Source organism: Drosophila willistoni, unplaced genomic scaffold, assembly GCF_018902025.1.
Source record: "Drosophila willistoni isolate 14030-0811.24 unplaced genomic scaffold, UCI_dwil_1.1 Seg169, whole genome shotgun sequence".
In the NCBI taxonomy this organism is placed as follows: domain Eukaryota; kingdom Metazoa; phylum Arthropoda; class Insecta; order Diptera; family Drosophilidae; genus Drosophila; species Drosophila willistoni.
Genome location: NW_025814128.1, coordinates 3,495,048 through 3,503,182, shown reverse-complemented (window position 1 = coordinate 3,503,182; position 8,135 = coordinate 3,495,048).

The window sequence follows — 8,135 nt, the reverse complement described above, 5'->3', positions numbered from 1 at the left end:
CCTTAATTCTTTCATGGAACCCATATCTATAGGGTCTTGTATAAATAGGGATATCATCTTTAGTCAAAATCTCTTCGTTTGTAAATGATAGTTGCTTACTGTCATCATAAAAGATGTCAGAAAATTCAACACAAATGTCTTTTAATAATTGGATTTCTTCTGAGTTGATATGTGCAGTTCTAATTATTTTGTTAAAATCAAATGAGCTTAAATCTGTTTTATTATCATTTTGGAAAGCGATGTTTACTTCTATATGCTGACCTTTGGAATATGAATTTACTTGAAGTGGTTGGTCAAAACATATACTTTTATGTGAGTCGGAGTAATTTGTTATTTCGACCCAACTGAAGTTATTTTCTGCTGAATATAATCCGTTTGAAATAAAAAGGTCATTACTTAGTTGTATTTCCTGACAAAGAAAAGTGCCTTCTTTAAGGTTAACAGGGATCTTGATTAGTTTTCTGGTTGAATGCTGAATCTCTAGCTTTTCTCCTGCTAAATTTTCTTTTGTGAGTATTGGGAGTTTAGCATTTTGTGTGATCAACACGAAATTTTCTAAGTCTACTTTTGCTTTTAATGTTTTTAGTAAATCGACTCCTATAAGGCCATCGAAAAATGAATGGAATTTAAATAATAAAAATGTTAGTGTACCATTTTGGTTAAATTCATTAAACATGTCTAGTAAACATGCTGAATATATTGCATGTGTATTTATAATTGTTTTTATAATTCTTGGCTCGGTTAGTTTAATATGTTGTTCACTTGGAACAAATTGAGGGTCAATAAAAGAAGTAGTAGACCCTGTGTCGATCAAAAGGTTTAATTTTTTACCAAATGGGAATTGAATTTGAACATATGGTAAAATCGAGCCATGTGTGTGCTTGGTTATGTAGCCTGCTTGGATGTTGAGGCTACATACTGAAAATTTTGGTCATCATTAATGTTGTGCAACTCATCTCTTCTTTTTATTTGATTACTGTTGTTTGTGTTGGATTTTGCAGACTGGTTAGAGAAGTTGGAATTTCTAGTTTGGGTTTAGTTATAGTTAGCTATAGTTTCCCCAATTTTTCTGTCTCTGTCGGTCACTTTGTTGCTCATTGTCGTACTTTTTTTGTTTAAATGGTCTTTGATTGTTGTTACTGTAATTATTTGTTTTTCCCTCTTGAGACCAATTTCTCTCCCTTTTTTGTTGGTTTCGGGGCCCAAACGATTCCGAATTTCGACCATTATACGTTGTTCTTTCAAAGCTCTGATTTATTCGCCTAGCTTCTCTTTGACTAGTATAAACTTCCTTTTCGTGGGGTCTCTGCCTCGAACTATTGAACCTAAAGGTCCACGAAGTCCCTTCAGGAAAGTGGTTAGGCATTGGTTAAGAAACAATTTTTTCTTTGTTTGTATGATAGTTGGATTGGTATCCTTTTGGTCAATGATATTTAGTGCTCTTTGAATATTTGTGATTTTTTCGTATAATATCTCTACCGGATGGCTTTGCAGTGTTAATATTCCAAATTCGGCTCTTAGATTATACTCGGTTTTTTTATCGACAAAGTGTTTAATTAAGGTATCTTTAATTTCATTCCAATTAAGTCGCACATTTGATTGATACAAGACTTCATGAGCTTTACCCTAAATTTTGTTCCTTATTGCTCTCAAAATCATGACCCCTGCAGGGGTCTGCTCCTTTAATAAGCATTAAAAACTCCTCAACATTGGTAATGAATTCTTTTAGTCCCTCTTTATTTCCCTCATATACAGGCATAGACTGAATCAATTGTAATAAATCGGATATCTTAAACCCACCCAATGGCTCCTGTGTTTGGGGGCCAGTGGGTTGGGCTGGAGGAATCTCCTGAACTAAAGGCATTGATAATTCGAAACTCATTGGTAATTCGAAAACTTATTTTTTTTTTTTGAATTTGTTTTTGTTACTATCTAGTCTCTTAGATCGTGTTTCTTACTTTTTAACTTAATCGTAGCTTAATATATCTTTCTTACTTATGTTTTATTGTAATTAGTGTTATGTGTAAGCAAGGTGTCCTTCCTTCTTTTTTTTTTTTTGAATCTGTCGACTCACGAATTGTTGTCCCTCCGTGTGGCAAGCGATAAAATGATGGGTTCAAATATTTGTTGTTTTATTTCGCGGTTATGCTGAAGCTAGCTGAGATTGTTGCTCGTTGCAGTAGTCCCAACTAAGGGCGGACAGTCATCAGCCGTGAATTTCACCAGATTAAGCTATGACACACCTTGTTAATAAAAAATTTTATTATTTTTTTTTGAATAGACAAGCTTTTATGTGTATTCAACATCTTTATTGTTGTTTCAAAAATGATAAATAGTTTTTTGTTTTTTTTTTTTTTATTTTATATTTTTTTATTTTTTTTTTTTTTGTGTTTTGTGTATTTTTTTTTTTTTTTTTATTAGCTCTGTCCAATACAGCAGGTTCCGGTTACACATACACACAAACTTGTGGGCACATATAACCGTCTAGCGCAATAAGAACACGAAAAAATATTGTACAACAACTTATGTGTTGGTTTAAACAGCTTATGTGTCGTTTAACTATTTGTTCTCGTTTTTTTTTTTTTTTGAGTATGAAAACCAGAGGCTGCTTTGCCCCCTTTTACTTTGGAGGGTCCCTTGGGAATCCCAAAGTTGGGGAAAGTTATACTATTTTTATAGTAGTGTTTTTTGTTTATAGTTTTACATATTTTATTTGAATCAATTTTGTTGTGTTTTTTTTTTTTTTTTTTTTTTATATATCTATTTATATATATGTACCTTACCCCTTTCACTTTCGGCTAATATTGTTGGGCCTTTGCTCGCTCCAGTTGACAAACTTGAAGCATTCGAATTTCACAGCTTGTTGTTTAATTTGCACATACTTTGACTTCTGTCTACTTTTCTTTTTTATTTTTTTTTTTTTTTTTTTTGAAGATCGATGTTGCTTCCAAGGCGTTTGAAAATTAAATGACTCGCTGCCCAAAAGGTTAGGAAACTACAAAACGCACTCCAAAATTTGCGACGCAACTCGTCAAACAATTCTGACTGTCGCGACATCGCTGTCGTTCTTTTTTTTTTTTTTTTTGATACTTAGATACTTATGCATGAACGTAGGTTCCTTCGGGGCACTTTTTCCCGTCCCTGAAGTCGTTAAGCTGCGCCAGTTAACATCTTGGCCAAGTCGTGTTCGAGGAAAAGAGTAACTTTTCCCTGTGTTTATTTACTTTTTAGTATTTTTATTATAAAATTAAAACCTCCGTCTTGTTTGACGTTCAACACACAATTATCATTTTTATTCGGCAACAATGCCGTTCTCTCCTTCAGTTAATTATGTATATATGTATATATGTATATATATGTATGTATGTATATATGTATGTGTCTATATATGTATGTATGGATATACGTATGTGTGTAAATATGTATGTACGTATATATGTACATATGTGTTATTTGTTGCCCTTTTTGATGTGTTGTCCATCGTTTGTGTAGTTGAAGGTGAATTCGTTGGTGTGGTGACCGGGTAGGTAACTCGTGCGTTGCTTTGCTTTGGAAATGAGGGAAGAAGAACAAATTGTAAAATAGAGAGTAAAATTGTTTTGTTTGTATATTGATGAATTGAGTTGCAGAAAACAAATTTTGAACATGTAAAATTATTATTGCCAAGGACTGCAAGGGTATATAAACTTCGGCATAGCCGATGTTACCTTCTTTGATATTTTTTTTTTATTTTACTTTGTTTCTAACGTACACAAAATTTTCTCCTTGGTCCTCGATGTCTTTAGTCATGGGTCCTTCGATGTCCTTAGGCCTTGTCTTGGCCTATTGTCACGGTCGCCATGTAATGACCGGGTTCCACTGTTATGAATATTAAATAAATGAACACGTCAGTTCAGTTTTGTGGTCTTATTCCGATTGATTCCAAAAATATTCTTTGGCTTAACCTATTGTTACATAGATATTCTTATGCTGCCACTTAGGCGACAGCTACAAAAGAGAGGGAGAGTGTCAGTACATACATACATATTATTTGGGGCGCTTGCATCAAAGTGCATGGTCAGCGTTCACACGCTGGCTTGGCCCTAGCTCATGTTACGCTTGTGCATTGCTGCTCGTATGAATATATGTATGTGCATATATACATTTATATATACTTATACATATATACATGTAGGAAATGAAGTGTCAGGCGGGCATAATCATGGCAATCGGGCAGTAGCTAGTGAGCGAGACAGAACGACACGCAGCGGCCGTACCTATCTGGTCGACTCACTCATTGGAAAATAAAGAGAAGCGTTGATTCAAAAAGCACTCGCAATCGTACTCTCGCCTCGATCACATCGCGCACCCAAATTATCACTAAGGCCAATTAAATAATATAAAATATATGTATTCTTAACACAAAGAAACATTGTTAATAATATAAGACTAAATAAGGAAATCACATCCTTTAATAATATTGAAATAAATAAACCGGGATAAAGTAAAATCCCACAAACTGGGGGCTCAACCGAGATTTCTGGCCCAAGACAATTAGTGAAATTTGTGTGTGTGTGTGAAGTTCGCAAGTGAACAGAAAATTGTTAAAATTGCATGCATTAACGTGTAATACATATACAAACTCAAGGTTGTTGGCAAACGAATTTCACAAGAAGCAACCACTACAAGTTCAAAAAATAGTGGAAGTTGGTGTGACTGTAAGAGAGGCGACGAGTGGACGGTGAGACGGTGAGCGGTCGGACGACGCAAGTAGAGCGTCACTAAGAATTTTGGCGCCGTTTAGGCAAAAAGTCGGCGACTGAAGTTGAGAGCGGCACGAGAACGGTGGTGACTCGAGAGGAAAAGAGAGAGCAGACAGCAGACACGAAGTTGATGATAACCAGTGTTTACTGTGGAAGCAGACAGCGGACACGAAGTTGGTGATAATTAGTGTTCACTGTGGAAGCAGACAGACGGAGAGAGCAGACAGCTGGCACCAAGTTGATGATACCCAGTGTTTACCGTGGAAGCAGACAGGCACGAAGTTGATGATAACCAGTGTTTACTGTGGAAGCAGACAGACGGAGAGAGCAGACAGAGAGCACAAAGTTGATGATAACTGGTGTTCACTGTGGAAGCGGAAAACCAAAAGAGAGCGGACAACACAAACCTTTACAAGAAGCAGACGACGACAACAAGTCCAAACGAGAAGGCAGCAGACACGAAGTTGAGATAATTGGTGTGGAAACAGACAAAGAGAGCGGACAACACAAACCGTTACAAGAAGCAATTGTGTGGAAGCAGACAAAGAGAGATCAAGAGAACGAGTGGAAAACAGCCGAGTGAGTAGCGACAGCAGAGTGAGCGGCAACAGAGAGCGAACCGAACATCTGAGTGAGTTGCTACCGCGATATTGAGTGGTTCCATAGAGCAGGACGACTATAGTTGGGTGAGCTGTTTAAATATTGTCTTGAGTGTGAGTTACTTCGCTTGCACGACGAAACCAGACCGGTGGCAGAAATATTGACGAAATTGATGCGAGCTGCAGAGAGCACATTTCTAAGAATCGTCTGAGTTTAACCATAACCTACCACAATTCGACCTACATTAACATAGTGTGTAAATTTTGCTAAGTCGTAACAAATTTGATTGATTGATACTAACTATACATTAATATAACAAACTTGTTAAGCATTATACCTGTAATTGTGTGAAATGGATCGAGGTGAGATTTTAACGTTGCGTATTGAAGAGTTGCGCATTAAATTGCGAGAGTTAGGGCTAGAGACTACAGGCCTTAAAGCTGAGCTGCAATCGCGTCTACTCGCTCATTACGATCTAATAGAAACTGAAAATGACGGGCAGGAGGCAGATTTCGCCTCGGCTAGAACAATTCGAGAAGTCCCGAACACAGATGGGCAAAGGTCATGGTTCCCACTAAAAGATGTGGAGGGAAGCGTTTCCGAGTTTTGCGGTTTAGGTTCGATTGATGTTGTACAATGGACCAGGGAGCTAGAAGAATGCGCTTTAACCGTACAGTGGAGTCAGTTACAGCTTTTCGTGTATGCAAAACAATTGTTAAAGGGAGCTGCATTGTCGTTTATACGTAGTAAGAGAGATATTTGTAGTTGGGAGTGCCTGAAAATAGCTTTGAAAAACGAATTCAGAGTAAAGGTTTCATCAGCAGAAGTTTATAGAAGACTAAGTAATCGACAGTTAAAGAGAGGTGAGAATTTGTATGAATTTTTGTATTCGTTAATGGAAATCGCAAAGCCGATCGATTTGGATGACGAAAGTTTAATCGACTATTTCGTAGAAGGTATACCAGACCTGAGAGCAAATAAGGCATTATTGTATCAAGCCAGAACAGTGGATGGGTTGAAAGTTCAAATAGAGACGTACTTAAAATCCTATGATCCTAGGAAGTCGTCAAAGAAAACAACATTGGAGTCATCTTTTCACAAGCAAGGTAGAGATAATAGAGAAAAAAGTTCGATAACAAAAGGTGATCGCAAATGTTTTAAGTGCAGTGACCCTTCACACATGATGAGAGACTGTAACAAGAAAACGTTTACTTGTTTTAAATGTGGCAAAACAGGCCATCGCTCATTTGAATGTAAGGGAAAAGATACCACCAAAGTTGAAAGTACCAATATTGTAGATGATAAATTAGTAAAAGCATCAGGTAAATTTACTGATTCGGGTTTGGAGTTGAAAGAAGTAACTTATAAGTCGATTAAGTTCAACGGTCTAATTATTACAGGAGCAAATTTGAGTCTCATACGTAAAAGCGTGTTTGTCGAACTTGGAATTAAATCATTAACAGGATATTCGAAGAGCCTTACAGGTATTGGTGGAAGTCATGTGATGACCTTTGGTAGTTTTAGCATAAGTGTCAAGATAGATGACATTGAGATGGAAGTCGAGTTTGGGTAGAACCATATTAGATCACGTCGATTTGGTTGTTACAAAGAAAGGTACAAAGTTTGTGAGTACCAAGAATAAAGAATCACTGTGTAACGCGAATAAATCTTGTGCTGAGTTGTTTAAGGAATTTGAAAGTATTTGTATGCACAGTGCAGAACAGAATAAAGTGGAAATCAAGAGTGACTTGTCACATATTAGTGCAGAAAATGGTAGTGAAGTCAAGAAGTTGATTAAAAGTTACAAACCTATTAGAAATACAAACACTCCTATCGAAATGAAGATTGTACTAACAGATGAGTTGCCAGTTTATCAGCATCCAAGGCGTCTAGCAGAGTCTGATCAGAAAATTGTACAGTACAGTACAAGAATGGTTGGAAGAGAAGATAATAAGGCCAAAATTTTCCGAATATGCTTCGCCTGTTGTACTTGTAACAAAGAAGAATGGGAAAAAGCGTTTGTGCTGCGATTACAGAAAGCTAAATGAGAAAGTGGTCCGAGATAATTTTCCTATGCCACAGATGGATACCGTATTAGAAAAACTTCAAAATGCATTAGTTTATACTACTCTAGATCTAACAAACGGGTTTTTCCATGTTCCTGTTGAGGAAAAATCTCAGAAGTACACAGCATTCGTAACTCAGAATGGTCAGTATGAATTCCTATATGTACCATTCGGAATATCCAACTCTCCAGCAGTTTTTACAAGATTTATAATGGCAGTAATGAGAGAATCAGTGAAGAATGGAGATGCAGTGGTGTATATAGACGATATAATTATACCAAGTGTTAACGTGAATGATGGTCTAATTAAACTTAAAAGAGTGTTGAAGATAGCTGCGGAAAATGGGTTGAGAATAAACTGGGAGAAATGTCAGATACTGCAAAGTAAAGTAAATTTTTTGGGCTATATAGTTGAAAAGGGAAGCATTAAGCCAAGTAAGGCGAAGATTGACGCCGTTTCAAGATTCCCGATCCCACATGATAAGAAGTCAGTTCAACGATTTTTGGGGTTAACATCGTATTTCCGTAGATTTATCGAAGGATACGCAGTAACAGCTAAGCCCTTGACGGACATTTTGCGAAGAGATAACAAGTTTGAGTTTAAAGAATTGCAAATGGTAGCGTTCGAACAATTGAAGTTAGCATTGATCAAAGGTCCCGTTTTAAAGTTATACAATCCTAAACTAGAGACTGAGATTCACACTGATGCCTCGAAACACCGTTTCGGA